At 44.9% G+C, this 18,888-nt stretch overlaps 1 long non-coding RNA gene across 1 annotated transcript; it reads left to right on the forward strand.

The window, feature by feature from the left end:
- Positions 1–161: 161 nt before the first annotated feature.
- Positions 162–17,220, forward strand: LOC144115804 (uncharacterized). The gene is made up of 2 exons (XR_013311554.1): positions 162–1,328; positions 16,601–17,220. It is a non-coding gene; the product is annotated as an uncharacterized LOC144115804 (long non-coding RNA).
- The last annotated feature ends 1,668 nt before the right edge of the window (positions 17,221–18,888 follow it).

Here is an 18,888-nt window from a genome sequence, read left to right on the forward strand (position 1 = left end):
GACAGAGCGGTGATTTTTTCTACATTTTCACCATTTTTTGTTCGTTTTTATTCACTGTTGTTTTTGCGCTATGCAGTCAATGTCCGATGCAGTGCGACATGTTGGTTGTGCTTTTCACCTATTTATTGCATGACGGCAATAATGATCATCAATCGTGAGTCAGCACTGTGTGTGTCTACTTCTTTCATCCTCTCACACTCGTGCTGTGCATTTACCTGATGAACACATACCGACTAGCTCAAAAAAATAACCTTTTACATTGTGAAGCCATTTTGCAGACTACATGTTTGAGCTGGAGTGTGGTCAGCGGTATGAAGCCTAAGAAAATTTTGACAGGGAACTCACATTCATGTGTCTATTATTCTCAAAGCATAGTTTCTTGGCTTGCATTTTTCTCCAAAACAATTTTACTGTACTGAAGATGCTTCATGAAACGAGAAGCCTCATGGTTTCTACATTGGGCACTTCAAGTTCACCGAGAACACTATTTCCAAACATAGTTTGGAGCCTTTGCTTTAAAAATGCAAGCATGAAATTACTAGCGCAGTGAAAGCTTTTGCCATCTTGCATGTAAGCTGAAAATTGTTGGCTTTCTAGGTTCAACTGCATCAACAGCATATGAACACACTTCAGCAGTGCCAGACTATATTAGAATCGTGACCACGTTTATGGAAAGGGGTTGTACTGCTACTGTTTTTTTTTTCTTTTCTACTGGCTCAATCAGCCTCATACGCTGTAAAATGCAGGTTGTTTTTGTATTAAAATTGTTGCGACTCAGGTAACATGATCATGCTGGAGAGGCGAAGAAGAGGATAGGAGACTGGGTTAGTAGGAAGGCAAGGAAAACTTTATGCAAGTATTTACATTATTTGCACGTACAAAAACATAGTGTGCTTCTCCGTAAAATAGTCTGATGAGAGGGAGCTCTCGATGTGAGGCAGCTACTCGGCTATGCTCGATGCTGAGTTTTATAGGGTTTTTCTTCCCTGAAATCCCCAGATGGAGGCCGGGCCTGCCGAGGAAAGCGTGTTCTGAAACGTTCACTGTGGCACTCATCACGCACTCTCTCCTTAGGAAACACGCCGCCGTCACGTGTTGAGCTTAAAAGGAGGATGCCATCTACGTCATGCAGGAACCGGAATGTCGTGGGTGGCGCTGTCATGGTTCGCAGGTGGTCGCATGTGTTCCTCATCACTGCGCAGCCTGGGTTACGTACAAGGCTACGTGTGGCAGGGAAATCGTGCGCCGGCAGCTTCCCCCTTTGAAGAGGAATGCCGCTGTCAAACTTGATGACTGGACCCCGCTGACCCCTGCATCCTCTCGGAATGGTAAATTACGGCTTCCCTTGGCAGCTCTACGCTCACACCTTTCAGGAGAGATTTACTCTCACCGTTGCTGTGGATAAGCCGGGGCGGGGAACCGCGTCGCCTCCGCCAACTCAATGGCAGCCCGTGGGAAAGTCCGTTGCATCCTCGCCAGTTTTCCCGCAAGACGAAGGCGATGCGTAACACAATAAACGAGCAATATTTGTTGACTTGTAACTGAAAAAAAGCGCAGTAGTACGGATATAGTAATACATGTTAAAATGCCTGTTCTTACATCTAAAGGGTTGTTTTTAGCTATAAATTGCTTTCACAAAAGTCATCAGTAGCCACATTGGCTCTACCGGCATGAGCGCCTGTGGGACCACTGCTGTTCTTTGAGGATCCTCACTTGTGAGTCATGACTAGATGCTAGATTGGAAAAAGGGGATGCATTAGTAGCATCTCTGTTTTCCAATAATTTTTATGCTAGTTGAAGCCTTCTTTATTCACTTCGGAGCCCTTGTTTTTGTTTCTGGCTGTTATTTCCCATCTTGACTCGCCAGTTAGTGTTGAATACCACTCAAGAATGAAGCGCATAGGCCTCCAAATGATGCCCTCTAGCCAACAGTGTCAACATATTACAATGACATCAGTCAGCAGCTTTGTACTTATTAGCATAGTGGCTAGCGTGTACTATGTCAGTGTGTAAAGTGCGCTATCATGAGAGAAGGTTATGCTTGACCCCCTGCCTTCTGGGCATGCAACTGAAGGCTCTGGGTGCATATTCATGCGCAAGCATGGTCTCTTCATTCTATTGATGGGTAGTGCATATTCATGTGCAAGCATGGCCTCTTCATTATATTGCTGGGGAGTGCATGTTCATGTGCAAGCATGGCCTCTTCGTTATATTGCTGGGGAGTGTGTATTTATGTGCTAGCAATGTCTCATCATTCTATTGATGGGGAGTGCATATTCATGTGCAAGCATGGCCTCTTCATTATATTGCTGGGGAGTGTGTATTTATGTGCTAGCATGGTCTCTTCATTCTATTGATGGGCAGTGCATATTCATGTGTAAGCATGGCCTCTTCAATATATTGCTGGGGAGTGCGTATTTATGTGCTAGCATGGTCTCTTCATTCTATTGATGGGGAGTGCATATTCATGTGTAAGCATGGCCTCTTCATTATATTGCTGGGGAGTGCGTATTTATGTGCTAGCCTGGTCTCTTCATCCTGTTGATGGGGAGTGCATATTCATGTGCAAGCATGGCCTCTTCATTATATTGCTGGGGAGTGCGTATTTATGTGCTGGCATGGTCTCTTCATTCTTTTGATGGGGAGTGCATATTCATGTGCAAGCATGGCCTCTTCATTATATTGCTGGGGAGTGCTTATGTGCTAGCATGGTCTCTTCATTCTATTGATGGGGATTGCATATTCATGTGTAAGCATGGCCTCATTATATTTCTGGGGAGTGCGTATTTATGTGCTAGCATGGTCTCTTCATTCTATTGATGGCTGTACTTCAGCACAATGTAAAGGTTCAGGTTGATGTGCTCTTTGTAACTTACTGTGCAATTAGCACTTAACCAGCTTTTACCAATCGTTCAGTGAACTTGCATAAAGATAACCTCTTTGCTCGTGGTAAAGCAGTAGAGTGAAGCATTTAAAAACTGCTCTGGAATGTATTTAGCAAAGCAGAATTGTAGGCAAGTTGATGAAACATGGAAGAAACAATTGCACCAAGCAAGGGCTGAAAACAGAATGTTTATTGCAAGCATCCTTCTCAGAAAATGATTGCACATGCTTACAAGCTGCATGCAATAACAGTAGGAATGTGATAGAACTGGTACTTGCTAATTGCACAGCACATTTCCTAGTAAAAAACAGAACCTACAGAAGGGTAAAAATAGTCAAGGAAGGCTTCAAGTAATAGGGTACCCAGCTTGCAAACAAGCAGCATGAAGCAATATACATTACCAGTTAGAAACATTCTTTTAACACGAGAGCGGTAAATAAATGACATGCAAAACAATTTATCTTAGAGGACAGCTCAGGTGATTTTTTGAGCATTTTGAGGTGGTAGTCGCATCACATTTTATAGTCCCCTCGCTTTGGTACAAAAAGCCACTTTTCAAAATACCAAATAGAAATATTTCAAAAGAACAAAACCTAGGAAACCTAAATTGTGTTTCAACCACACGACTACCTGACAGACTGTTCTATGACATCATGGATATTGTCACAAAGTCTATTGTGTGCACATTGGTTGTCTAAGCTGGTGGCCGTAAGCGAGAGCTTGGGTTATTGTTTGTCTGATATGACCAGAAACCAGCTCTAAACTTTCTTCGTTCAGCAGAACGAATATCAACAGCCGTACATCCATTGGCATCACACACGCATTATTGCCGTCTGTCTGATATTGCCACGAAGTGGGAAACTTTAAACTTCTTTGAACTGCAACAAAACACCAGCCTTCTGCAAAACTTGCACAAAGGATCATCAAACTGTGGAGAATGTTTGTGAAAGTTTCAGTATAGTCAGACCAGGTAGAAAAAAGCGCCAGCGCTGCCCTTAAAGTAGATTTTTAACATTGAATTTCCTGGGAAACCAGCCAAATAGTCTTGCTTTGTTCATTTTATCCGAGAATTCGTCATAACTGAATTTGTATTAGTGGGAGTCTACTGTAGTTACTGCAATGCTGTGCGAAGGGAGCACACTGTATTGCCCAGTTTGAGCCATGGTACACATGCGTCAACATACTGCAAAGCATACTGTTGCTGTCTGCAGGTCTGAAAAGCTGGATTCCTTGAGGTTAACTCTGGGATTTGTAATTTCAAGAGTCGTGTATTGTGGTAAAACATTTGCTCCAAGTTTTCCTCCCAATCCTGATTATTTCTTCCAAGTTTGGTAGCCTGTGCAAAAATGCATTCTTTTGCATATCTGTTTTGATTTTGCCGTTTCCGTGACCTCAGTTCTGGTGATTTCTTTGAGCACAATACATTTGCAACATCACAAGCATTAATCGCGTGTTACTACTCACTCCCTACATCAAGAACCAATTTTCAGACTTCTATAAGGTTGTCTAAGGCATGGCCCAGTTTGAGCCATGGTACGCATGCGTCAACATACTGCAAAGCATACTGTTGCTGTCTGCAGGTCTGAAAAGCTGGATTCCTTGAGGTTAACTCTGGGTGTTGTAATTTCAAGAGTCGTGTATTGTGGTAAAACATTTGCTCCAAGTTTTCCTCCCAATCCTGATTATTTCTCCCAAGTTTGGTAGCCTGTGCAAAAATGCATTTCTTTGCATATCTGTTTTGATTTTGCCGTTTCCGTGACCTCAGTTCTGGTGATTTCTTTGAGCACAATACATTTGCAACATCACAAGCATTAACCGCGTGTTACTACTCACTCCCTACATCAAGAACCAATTTTCAGACTTCTATAAGGTTGTCTAAGGCATTTTATGAATGGGGTCTTTGAAAGTCGTAATTTCAGCCATTCAGTGCACATATGGGCGTTTGTGAATACAGTCGCTGACCGATTATTCGAATTAGAAGGGACCCGGAAAATGGTCAGAATAATCGAGCAGTCCGAAAAATCCGTGAAGTACAAAAGATCACTTTATTGAGATGAAATCGGCTTAAAAATTTCACTGATTTTACCTCGCGGCAAATTTCTCGTGCTTTCACTGTACACGCTAGACAGCAATGTCATCGCATTTAGTTGGAATACTTCCCACGCTTCTTTGACGGGCCCGGCGGGGCCATGTTGTCCACAACCCAAGTGTGCACCACACCGCTCGTCAAACACACGCAGAGATAAGGCACTTTTCACTGAAAGCGGTGGAACCGTCGGACGCTATCGCAAAACGGCGAACGGATGTAACTTCGTGAAGACTGAGTGCCACTCGGTCGATGCTGTCAGAGAAACCCAAGTGACGAAACGGCGAATGGCGAGACTGTATGAGACCCGCCGCGGTGGCTCAGTGGTTAGGGCGCTCGGCTACTGTTCCGGAGGACCCGGGTTGGAATCCGACTGCGGCGGCCGTGTTTCGATGGAGGCGAAACGCAAAGGCGCCCGTGTGCTGTGAGATGTCAGTGCACGTTGAAGATGCCCAGGTGGTCGAAATTATTCCGGAGCCCTCCATTACGGCACCTCTTTCTTCCCTTCTTCTCTCAGTCCCTCCTTTATCCCTTCCCGCCGAGATGTGACTTAGCTCGTGCACAATTTGCTTCCCCCACCAACCAATTTTCAACATATGGGACAAGCGATAACTGCCCGCGACAACGTCGGCGACAAAAGCAAGTTGACGGCAATGACAATCCGGCTGCCACCTCGAAGTGTCAGAGATTGCAGGGAACTTACTGGCAGCAATGAGACACCGAAAGTATGGCAAGCCAATCCAAATGCAGCGTAAATCCTCCTCAATCCAAGATGGCAACTTTTTTACCGGCGAAAAGCCGATAAGGTGGCCGATTTTGGCCCGCAGGTGACTGAAATTTGTCCGAAAAATCGAACTTTTGAAGTCCGACATATCCGTCGCTAATCTCTATGTGCATCTTTCTATTAGGTGACTGACGGTGTCTCATCGGTGTTCAAAATATCCTACAAGTCCGAATTATTGGAGTCCGAATTACCCGTCTGCCACTGTAATCGACCAAAAATATCGGCTGCATCGACAAAAGCATCGTCCTTGCCCAAGAACTGACGTTCGGTTTGCTGTTTTAAAATAGTTGCACTTGAAATTTTGAAAAACACCTTCTTGTGTCGGAGACAGAGGAGTCCAAGGAATGAGGTGCGCTCATTGAGTCAAAATGTTCGAAAACTACCTGGAGTTACCATTTGAAGAAGTGGAGACCCCAAATTTTTGTGGGTTTTCTCTCTTTAGGATGACGTGCAGTGCTTTAGAAAACGTACATCGTTACTGGATTGCTGCAACGTGTGGTAAATAATTTATAGTCTAATTTATTTCGGTTTTGGTTCCAGCAGCCTAACAATGGCTGTGACATACAAGGCTGGTTCAGGCCGTACTTAAGAGAAAATAGCGCAAAAGACGGGGACAAGTGAAAAAAACGACAGGACCATTGCTAACTAACAACTGAAGGTTTATTCATAGGAAACCAGGAATATAAACAGCGAAATCAAACAAGATAACAAAGCAAACAAACGTGTAGCTATGTGGGATCGAGGAACTGAACTTCATCATCATGCAGGCAAACTAACGGGCTGCAAATGCACAATATAATTTTTTTCTTCATATAGAACGCCTCCATATTCTCGCTAGTTAACTGCGTTGGCTGATTGTACAAAATATCACGGTGATGAAAAGAAGGGATGCAAGATTTGCAGTCTCTGCTATGATCAACTAAATTCGTAGGTTTGTTAGCCTCCAATGTATTAGCATGCTCAGTTAGGCGCGTGTTAATACAACGACCCGTCTGGCCGATATATACTTGTCCGCAAGAAAAAGGAATTTTATAAACAACCCCTTCTGAGCATGGAACGTACTTAGTTTTATGTTTAATTCCACCGGTACTTTGGGATTCGTTTTGTTTTTCAGCCTGTCTTTCCACCTTAGCACATAACCTTTTAAGTCTTTTAGGAACTGAAAAGACTACCCCTATTTTATACCTGTTCGCCACTTTTTTTCAGGTTATGCGAAAGGTGGACTCCCAGAAAAATTCCCTTCGCATACGTTAATGGACTTGGCCACTTTTTAACAAAGGAAAAGCGAAGCCAGCTCCCTGCTTCTGCTGCTACTGCGAATTTGTACCTGCGCCAGAGTGTTTTTATTGTTAAAATTGCCGTTCTATGAAATCCAAAATGAGGGCTCGCACTCTAATTTATGCTTGTTCCAGAAACATGGGGATATCTTCAACGTGTAGTTTCCTGCTGGGACGTTAATGGGAAGTTTGTACTGCAAAAAAAATGTGAACAAGGCAAGATATCAGGTGGGGGAGGGGCTGAGCCCCCTCATGAGAATACTTGGTGGGGCTCTGCCCCCTCCCCTGCCCCTCCGTTCTGGCGTCCCTGGACACGTGTCTTTCTAGCTTGCTGCCATATCCTGTCTCAACGTTGCCGACATGTTCCATTAGACAAATGCATGTTGACCCGCCGACCTTACTGCTCAACATAAGACGCTCTGTATGACAGGAATCTCGTACACTACGTCACTGTTGCATGCTGTGAATTTATCTCTCAGCTTCGTCTTACACTGGGCTGTCATTGAAGCACATTTGCTGGGCGCGTCCGTGTTGTATACTAAGTTCACATCAGCCTGCTCGGCTGCTTTCTTTAATGTGTGGCTGACACCGTGCATATATGGCATGACAGCTAAACTTCCATTCTTTCTGGAGTCTCGTAGGTGTAGTTGGGTAAATTCCTTCCATTATCTTGAAGCCAAGGCTGCAGATGGCGTAATCGGGGAAACCAGCTCTGGTAGCCCTGTCAGTTGGGCCTCGAAGCTTTCCTGCTGACGGTGAATACACAATCTGTTCAGGGCATTTGTCAATGCACCTGTAGCCACAGCCATAAGTACCAGCTTCGTGTGTGCTGATAAATACAGTAATATGTCTTTTTTGACCTCGGGGCATAACACCCACACACATATGCCTCTCCAATGTACAGCCGTAGAAACTGAAACAATTCCCCCGCTGGCATTTCTTTGTTCAGCTCAATGTCTGCAAGAACTTCGGAGAAGATCTTAAAGGTGTTGTCAACAGCACCCTTGTGCTGACCTTGGTTAGGAAGCCTGTGGATTACTAGGAAGTCCACAAGCCGGAAAGTCATTATGATATTGGTGTCATGCAAAGCTTCTTTTGGCTGGCAATCTCGACAGGCTAGCAGAAGGTCATTAAGAATTGGTGCAATGCCGGAACTGGTGCATACTCCTTGCCATTGAATATACAGATCATCATTAATCTTTACAAAAATTGAATGCAAATAGTTTGCTAGCAAGTCCAGGATTCTATCCGCATTCTTTCCGCATTGGTTCTGGAATCTTACTACTCCCATAGAATCAATGCCTTCTCTCACAGTCTCAAGCAAGGCGTTTGTGGCAGTGTGTAATATAAGCCCTGGATGTCAATGCAGAAAACACTCCTTCTGGGTTTAGCATTTTGAGAGGCATACGGACATTTCTTCAAGCTTCTTTACCAGGAAAGGGTCTTCCACGGTGAGCAAGGAGAGCGATGCTTGCAGTTACCATACTAAGGGTTCTTGCCACAATCCTTGTTCCGACAATTACTCTGAAAGGCCAATTATCCTTGTGTGTTTTTGCTGTAAAGAAGGCATAGGCCTTAGCTCTTCCTCACAGCCTGCCCTAGTTTGGTTACGTTTTTCACTTCACACAGTTTTTAGGCTTTTGTTTCCACTGCTTGGGGCTTGGCCTTAATTTGAAGTCCGTGGAAGTACTTGGCGATGGCTTGATTTGGCTTTTTTTATGGCTGTAGATCGGAGTGGCCCATATGTGCTGATGTTATGCCTCACGGTAAAAAAGGGCTGTGGCTACAGGCGCATTGAAAATGCCCTAAACATATCGTGTATTATTCACCGTCAGCACGACAGGAAAGTGCCGAGGCCCAAGTGAATGAATCAATGAAAGTTTATTCAGGCAGGCAAGATACAAACAAGGTGGTCTGTCTAGGAGGCTGACAAAAGGCATGGATGCCTGACAAGTATCAGTCCCCTTCCTTAAACACATGGCACCCAAGCATTACATGAAGGTTACTTGAATCTGGTTTCCCAGATCACCTCATCTGCAGCCTTGGCTTCAAGATAATGAAAGAAATTTTCTGATTTACCCCTATGAGGCTTCAGAAAGAAGAATGAAAGTTCGCTGTCAAGCCATATGCACGCGGTTTGAGCCACGTGCTAAAAAATGCGGTTGGGCGGGCTAGTGTGAACTTAGTATACATAACGCAACCATCAAATTATCTTGCTTGTGAAAAATGGTTAACCAAGGTGCCTTAAGAACTGCCCAGTGTAAGATGAAGCACAGAGCCAAATTCGCTGCATGTGACAGCAACATAGTTTATGAGATACCTCTGTGAGGTGGAGCATCATATGTTGGACAATCAGGTCGGTGTGTCAATGTTCGTCTTATGGAACATGTCAGCAACATGAGACCGGATATGGCAGCAAGCTAGCAAGACGGATGTTGGACTGCGAGTGTATTCCACACTTTCGATGATGTAAAATTCTGAAGAAATACAGTAAAACCTCAATAATTCGGACTCGAAGGGGACCGGAAAATTGTTTAAATTAAGCGAAGCTCGAATTATCGAATGGGCACTAGAATGAGTGGTCATTGTGCCCCACCGTGCGGCAGAATCCAAAGCAGTCACATATATACTGGTTATTTCGAGCTAGGCGCTACTACACTTTATTGGCAAGCGATTCTGAGAATTAAATTCACGTGTCTTAATGGCAAATGAAATACGTTTATCGGCCAGTTAAGCGCCAGAAACAAGTACTGGAATGCATTCGCGGGAGCAGCAAGCTTTAGTGCCAGAATATAGGACGCTATGCATGCTCCAAAACATGTTTATTTACGGGGAAGGGTTGTCAAAAGTATAAGTAATCAGTGATGTTCATTTTCTTGCGTTTCTTTTGCCGAGACTATCAGCATCATTTGCAGCTTGCCCAAGAGCTCCAGCACAACATTCGAGTTCTCATTGGCAGGGAAGTAACGTGCTGCAGTATCAAGTGCCGACGCTACTTCACATGCACTACATGCGCTTTGCGGTGGCATAGGCTCATCACAGCAGTCGGATTCATCACGGTCGGCTATGCTCACTGCCCGTGAGACCTGTGGCGTCTGCTGACAGCATACTGCCTCAATTATATTGGCGTCACTCGAGGGCTCCAATGTCCCCACACTGCTGTTCACATAACTTGTGGCACCAACAAAAGGCACGACGCCGGCTCCCGAACTACCATACTGCGCTGTGTACACCACGTGATCGCAACCCAGCGACTGCAGCACTACGAAAACCTGCAACGACTTGTGCCAAAGCATCGGCGGTGTGGGTGAATGCTCCGGCAGCGAAAATCTGCTTCAGCATGCACCGGAACGTGGACTCCTCCAGCCTCGTGCGGTCTGAATTTTTTCTTTTCTATTTTGTTTTACATCTTTTGTAAATTTTCGGCGCATTGTACTTGCTATGGGTGAATTATCTACGAAAAGCGGTGTCAGTCAGGGGCCCAAGTACGAATTAACCGTAGCGGATGCCGACTTGTCCAAATTATCGGGAGTTTTCGTCCATTGAAATACACAGGGCTGTGCTGGGACCTGGGCATCAGTTAAAATTAACAGTAAGTTCGAATTAACCGAATTTGAATTAACAAGGTTGTACTATATAATCGACAACTCATGTGCGAGTGTCACAATATGGACGCCAAAAAAGAAATAAAGGAAGTTTGAAGGAGAAAAGACGACAACGGCAAAAAGCGCCAAATTTGTGGCTAATAACGTGCTTTACCTTGAAGCCCGAATTCCTCCTTTATTATCTAGATTTAAATTTCTAACTGTACCTCAGGATATATGAATCAAGTTTACACCACTCCTTGTCTGTTTTTTTGTTGCCAGCTGACCTCCTTTTTTGGAGTCCACTGGCCTAGATTTCATACCCCGCAGGTAGCTATGGCACAAAATTTGCTGTAACCTTTAAATGTGCTCCTCTATAACATCCTTCCAACACAAAACAGTGAGTCCTCTGTAGAAATTGTCTATGATGACATTTTCCCGAAAAACACTAAAGTATTTGCCACCACACATTTTGAATGAATTTTTAGAAGGCCATTTGGAAAGCCTATCTATTAGCTTAACGATAGCTACTGACGTCCCCCAATGTGATGAAAAGGCAGAGGTGGGAATATATTGCCCGCTTCTAAATTGCTTTTTTTCTGTGCGGTTTCCCGATTACACCCCAGCTTTCCAAGCGGAGTTTCTGGCAGTGGTACTTGCTCTTCGCAAACTAGGCCTATCTTTCTCTGCAGTGGCTGTTATTGCAGACTCTCTTTGTGCTCGTCCCTCGCTTCGACTATGGATTCTCCAATCTTGAACACGTTCCTATCAATGCTCCCTCCACATTTGAGCCTTGTTCACACGATAAGGGTACCAGATCATAGCAGTGTGACAGCCAATGAAGTTGCTGATAGCCTGGCAAAGGCGTCCCTCAATGGCCTCCTGCTACCTATCGTTCCGGCTACAGCGTACATCACAGCAGCGAGGTTTCGGAGACAGAATTTGTTAAGCATAACAACTGGATCTCTTAAGATCTGATGATTACCTGCAGCTCGGGTATTCGTGGAGCAGGAAATCATGCCATTCACGGCAGCTTGAGGTCTTTCTAACCAAGCTCGGCTGCCAGATACCACCCTTAAATTTTTATTTGCACAAGTCTGGTTTGGCGCTTTCTCCCGTCTTTGTATTCTATGGTGAACACGAAGCCATAGACCGTCGCTGCGGTGGGTCAGTGGTTATGGCGCTCGACTGCTGACCCGAAAGACGCGGGTTCGATCCCTACCACGGAGGTCGAATTTCGATGGAGGTGAAATTCTAGAGGCATGTGTACTGTGCGATGTCAGTGCACGTTAAAGAACCCTAGGTGGTCGAAAATTCCCGGAGCCCTTCACTACGGCGTCCCCATAGCCTGGGTCGCTTTGGGATGTTAAAACCCAATAACCCAAACCAAACAAAGCCATAGAGCATTTTTTTTTACTTTGTCGCCGCTTCACCATGATGATACTGTTTCTAGAGAAGCCACAAAAAGGCTTGGCTTTAGTGTGTGAGCAGCCCAGTCATATTGTCGTTTGGAGCCACCATACTTTGGTACAGCCACAAGTCTGTTTTTACTGCTGTCCAAAATTTCTTAATAGAATCAAATCAACTACCTTGGTAACATTGTTTTTCAATATTATCATTGTTATTTTTACAATTATCATTATCTTTTATCCACTCGGCTACAAATCCCAGTGTCAATCTTCTGCATGCGTTATACATTTTCCATTAAATTTCGCTGTTTCTTTTTGTTTACTTCTTTCTTCCTCAGCATTCATTTTGTTTTCGTCCATGTAAAGATTAATCTGAAAAGCTCACTGTGCTCCCCAATTCTTGGCCAATCCCCCTGTGTGGGCATGTGGAATTGTGTGATGGTAACAGCAACAATGACTCCATCATGGCTGGACACAAGGGTGTTCAGAAACCTGTGTCCAGAATCACCAAGGAGTTCTTCAGGCCAGACATCCAGAGCGACGTTAGACGCTTTGTTAGGTCGTGTGACATTTGTCAACGCATAATTCCAAAGGGCAGGGTTGGTCCCATACCACTGGGCAAGATGCCAACCATCGACCTACCACTTCAAAGAGTGGTTATTCACATTTAGATTGAATCTCTCCAGTATCCACAAAAGGCAATAGATATGTGCTTACTCTGGACGACGTGGCCACTCATTATCTTGACGCAGTTCCATTGAAAACTATCGACAATATAAAGTTTGCTCGCTATGAGATTTTGAAAGAGATTTTATGTGATGGGGGTTCGAACTTCACGTCGGAACTAATGAAGGAGCTTAACCGTCTTTTGTCAATAAGGATTTAGTAAATACACCATACCATCCCATGTGTAATGGTGTAGTAGAACGATTCAATGGTACCCTCAAAAATACGATCAAGAAAATGTGCCAGGAGAGACTGACCGATTTGGATAGATACCTTCCACCCCTTTTGTTTGCTTACCGTGAAGTACCGCAAGGGAGCCCTTGTTTCTCTCCCTTCGAGATGTACGGGAGAACCGTTAGTGGTTCACTTACAATGCTGAAGGAGCTGTGGGCCAATAACAAGATTGTGTCAGATCTCCAGATGACATACACATACATGGTCATCGTCCGCCACGGTGGCTCACTGGTTATGGCGCTCGGCTGCTGACCCAAAAGACACGGGTTTGATCCTGGCCGTGGCAGTTGAATTTCGATGGAGGCGAAATTCTAGAGGCACATGTACCTTGCGATGTCAGTGCACGTTAAAGAACCCCAGAAAGTCGAAGTATCTGGAGCCCTTCACTACGGCGTCCCTCATAGCCTGAGTCACTTTGGGGCGTTAAACCCAATAAAGCAACCAACCAACATACGTGCTCGAGTTGCAGGATAGGCTGGAGGAAACGCAGGCTTGCATATCAAGAGCCGGAGAGGGCGCGAGATTGCTATAAGGGCTACTATGACAAGAAAGCCACTCATAGAAATCTCAGTCCAGGTGACAGGGTTCTGATCCTACTACCACGGACAGTAATAAGTTACTGAGGCAATGGAAAGGACCTTAACTTGTGAGACAGAATATAAATTATATGGATTAATAATTATTAAAAGCACCAAGAAAGTTTTTCATGCAAATATGTTGAAAAAATATGAAGAAAGAGTTCCAGCATAGTACGGCTCTAAGGTATGCTCTGTAGAACCAGATGATATTGCCAGGTGGCCACTCGCATTTGGAAGAAAATTGTAGGATGGGAAAAGGTAATAATAAACCCCCATTTGGATGAAGACAGAAGATCACAGATAAGGGCTATACTGCAAAGCAATGGAGACATTTTCTCTGATGTGTTGGGAAAGGCTACTGTAATGTGCTGAAAATTAGACCTCTCTACAGGCAGACCAGTCAGTATGAAGCAATAACCACTGCCGTTAGTGTACAGGAATCAATTGGAAAGGACGTGCGGGAGATGTTGCAGTTGGTTTTATTGAGAGGTCATGGTCAGCTCACAATACCCCTCTCGTGGTCGTCAAAAAACGTGATGGCACTAATAGATTGTGCACACATTTTCTTCGGCTGAATAATATCTTTGTGCCCGATGCTGAACCTTTTCCAGGAGCGGATGTGGTGTTCGCTAAGGTAGCCCACAAAAAAAAGGTTTTCTTTAAATTTGATTTAGCTAAAGGTTATTGGAAAATACCGATGGAGGAATCAACTAAAGAGAAAACTGCCTTTTCTTGTGCGGCGGGCTTATTTGAGTTAAGTTCATGCCTTTTGGTTTGAAGACGGCATCTGCAATTTTCACGAAGCTGACGAGGAAGGCTTTGGATGGGCTTGAAAATGTGAAACACTGTTGATGACGTCCATGTGGCTACAGATACATGGGAAGAGCACGTAGTTACGCTAGAGAAGCTCTTTGACAAAATTCAGCAAGCCAGGCTGACTAAAATCGACAGGATGTGAGGTAGGCTTTGGAGCTATTTATTTTCTCAGAGACAAGCTAGGGATGGGCCGCATCACAACGAAAGACGATATCTCGGTCAAAATGCAGACAGCCCGGACACCAACGACCAAGAAAAAAGTACAGTCGTTTCTTAGTTTAGCGGGATACTACAGGGAGTTTATTCCAAACTAGGCTCACATAGCCAATCGGCTTGTCGAACATACTAAGAAGGTTGCCAGCAATAAGCTGAAATGGACAGTTGAACACGAAAACGCATTCGTGACTTTAAAGCAGTATATGGCAAAGCTGCCCATTCTGCTTGCTCCGAACTTGAACAAAGCGTTTTTTCTTTGCACTTATGCATCAGACAGAGCATTGGGCGCAGTGCTGTTGTAAGAGAATTACATATTACATCCGGTATTTTTTGCCAGCAAGAGATTAACTGCTAGTGAACACAACTACTCCACTATTGAAAAAAATGTTTGGCTGTGGTTTGGGCAGTGAAGAAATTTCATTTATCTCAATGGGAGACATTTTCGAATTCAAACTGAACATCATGCAGCCATTTGAATATCTTACCAAGGCCAAAATGAACAATATCAAAGTTGTGTGGCGGCGTTTGGCCTTGCAAGTGTACACATTTCACATGGAGTATATTACAGGCACAGACAACGTTCGAGCAGACTTCATGAGTAGAGCTGACTAAACAACCTTAGTTCGTTCTGGGGTATGTTTATTTTGTTTTTGTTGTGTGCTGATAAAATGAAGTGTGCTGTGGGCCCTAGTATGTTTTAAAGACACTGCACAGACGACAGTGTTATGATAGTTCTCTGTAAAGGCATATTTGGAGTGCTGTGTTTGTGCTGTGCCTTGCGTGCGTTCTTGACAACTGCAGTGTTCGAGTGCTGGGTCCAAACTGGCCACAGAAGACATTTGGTTTCTTGAAGATGTCGCAGATGTGAGCAGTTTACAAGGGAAAATTCTTGAGAGTAGGGGGGGGGGCTGTCACATATAAGCGGCCAAAAAAGAAACGAAGTTTTAAGGAGAAGAGAACACGGGCGATAAAGATGACGTGCGCCAATTGAAGAATAAAGATGTAGAAGTATGGGGGGCGATGTTGTAATAGGTGATTGATGGAGAAGATGATGATGACAAGGTCCGTGTATCAGCGCCGAGCTTATAAAAATGAATTGGACAGCTTTTATTCCTGGATGGGTGAAAGAGGTACGCTTCGATTGGATACCAGGCCACTGTGGTATTTTACAAAATGAAATAGCAGACTTTTTGGCAAAATCAGCTCTAAATGCACCTGTTGACTGTAGCGTCCCTAATCTTGTTCTTTTCAGAATGACTTGATTTCAGCGTTTTCAGTTTATAACCACCAGGTGCAACGATCCCTTACTCTCTACTGTTGACTACCAGCATCTCATGTACCCATGGAAGGCTCGTGCATGTAAAACCCGGCAATGTGAGGTAGCGATGACACTTATGCGGTACAGGATTCCCCGTTTAAATCTTTACTGATGTAGATGCGGGTTCAGTCCCACAAACCTTTGTGCGGCTTGTGGTGAAGTCGAAACATTGGAGCATTTCCTACTCTCTTGCCAGAGGTTTGCACATCAGAGGAGAGCACACCTAGAAAATTTCCACATTTAAAAGAATGTTTGGGTAATTTCCACATTTAAAAGAATGTTTGGGTATTTTCATATATTTAATTTTCAGATATTCTCTGCCAATATTTTGTTTTTACTTTTCTTTTTAACTACTCGTAAATTTCACCCAAGGCACAATCATTAGCTTGGCACCAGTTTACCCTATTCTATGGGGTCTCCCCACTGAACCCTGGCCAGTCCCCCGTCGTGGGTATGTGCCATGTAACGAAGGCAACACTAACAACAACAAAAGCGCGAGGAATGACATGGCACAGGTGCAAACGGAAGTGGAGACTCCGGCAGGTCAGGGACGCCTCGGTTGGAATAAAGCAATGCCGGCTGCTGGTATGGTGGTCTTGTGTTCTACGGCACTGCACTGTAGGTTCCATGCCATTCCTGAATCTGTTCCGGGGATTCAGTGGTTGATGCAACCACCTGCTATGCCCAGGGGTACCTCCAATGCTGTTACCACCTGCCACTTGCATTGCCCTGGTGGTCCCCCCGACGCCAACGTCAACGCCAATGTTGCCTCCGCTAGCGCTTCGACCGGGAGCCCATCCAACGCCGCCAGCGACGCCAGCCTTTCGCAATTCGAACATCACCGCGGCGCTGACGCCACTGCCTGGACCCACGCAACGCTTCGTCGACACTGAACTGCGGGCTTAAACACTGACGCTAGTAGTCTCTTACTTCTCCAGTATCATATGTACCGTGAGATGTTGGGTTAGTGCTGTTAATTAGTTTTGTGTGCTAGTGCCTGTGTGGTGTAGGGTTTATTAAATGTGCATTCGGGTGGGTACAGCTGTCATCCGGTCCATTCTTATGGCCCGAGCATTCTCCAGTGATCCGTTATATACGATATACGAGGCATGCATCCAATATAAGAATTGTTCAACCTGAGGAAGCACATCATCACTAATGTTCACGAAAAAAAGAAATTGTTCATCTGGATAAACAATCTCAACAGATGGGACAAAATGACAATTACGACTTTCCTTCTTTGTATTTTAGATGATGCTTCCTGTATTTATTGCAAGCAAAAGCAATAAATTCCTCGGTCATTAGTCAGTGCTGCGCCTGTCTTCTTTTCTGTGTCCTGTTATTCTACTCTTTGTTTTATCAAGAATCATGCACCAACTGGCCTGGCTGCTTTCTCTGAAGTATTTTAGTGATCTCGTGCAAATTTTTCTTAATGGCTTGTTGAGTTTAGTGGTTGCAGGCACGGGAGATATGTTAAAGGGAAGCTGAAACGGTTTTCAAATCGCATGAAACGCTGTGGTTGGGAAGAAAGGACCTTGAAAACCATGTAATTTTTTCCCGATTCTATCCGCAAACAGAGCTGCAATCACTTCTTAAAAACCCGCCGCTGGCACGCCCTCGTCGCTTCCGGAAGCGCCGGGTGGGGGGACGGCAGAGACGGAGAACTGGCGGAAGTGACGCCATTCACGGAGAGTCGGCCGGCCGTCCGGCTGCGCCTCCTTCACTGTAGCCTGCGCTTCTTTGGCGAACGACAGATCAACGCAACCTTCTGCCAGTGCCGTTTGCTTTCTCTCGTTCCAGCGTTCCGTGTAAGAAGCCTGCATATAAACCAGTTTTGGCATGGTACTTCTTTCGAACAGCGCTCAGCACACAGCTTGGTAGAATCCGTCAGTTGTTCTCCCCCAGCCTCTTCAACGTTAACCAAACAATCTGGTGGTACGCAGCATGCCGAAACTGCTTGCACAAAATATGTGCAGCAATATTTCTCTTTTTGTTATATTACTTTCTTGCCTGTTTGTAAGCTCTTTGCCTTTTCCAGTTGGCTCACATCGACGCTGAGCTAAGGCCACTTCCAGCACTGTCTTTTGAGGTTTTTACGCACTGTGTGCCTTTTTGCTTTTTCCTGATTGCTTGCACCTCATGGCAATATAAGCAATTCTCTTAATCTTTCATCAGGGCGCAGCACATGCAGCTGCACCTAACTGAACAAAAAACCGATTATATAAGCTTAGTATACCTGAGCAAAGCAACGATTTTCATTCATGAGCGCTTGGTCATGTTTGACGATCGACAATGGCGTCAGAATTCATACAAATTTGTCCTTGAGTCAGAACGGCAAAGTGGCCGAGCAGCGGTATGCATATATCTGCCACAAGAAATTCTGCTGGTTATCTCGATACACAGCAGCAGCAACTATATCTCGCAGCATACTGGTTTTGATGAGCAGCACTGCGAGCTCCGAAATTTCCGGCTTGCTTAGCTTCTTATCAGGCGGTGGCACCAGTTTTCTGCTTAGTTGGAAGTTCTCAACAATTTCGGAATAGGTTTGCGCGCGCTCGTCCAAATTCCGACGGTCCGCCGGTTCCACAGTTACCCGGAAACATAGATTATGGGAATGCGCTGTCTACACCGGAGTCGACGAAGATATTGATAGCAGAGAAAGCTGGGAAGCCCTGCTGCGCAGCGAAGAACCCGCTCGGCAGAAACAAGCCAATCCGCCTGGCGGCTGACGCCGCGAAAAGACAAAATCTATTTGTTAGCCTTTAGTCACGAAGGCTCCGGCCCCCGCCCTCCAGGACTGCGTTCCGGGGGCGATGAGCAGTAAGGGGTCTCCATTTCCGGTGGAAATGAAAGCTGTCATCCACCCATCCATCCAGTCGAGATTTCAAAATCGTGAAAATGCCGCGAATTGACTTTCGATGCCGGCGCACTCCGCGGCGTCGATCGTTGGTTCCGCCGTTTTCTGAAGCTGCTGAT

Source organism: Amblyomma americanum, chromosome 1 (genome assembly GCF_052857255.1).
Source record: "Amblyomma americanum isolate KBUSLIRL-KWMA chromosome 1, ASM5285725v1, whole genome shotgun sequence".
Taxonomy (NCBI): domain Eukaryota; kingdom Metazoa; phylum Arthropoda; class Arachnida; order Ixodida; family Ixodidae; genus Amblyomma; species Amblyomma americanum.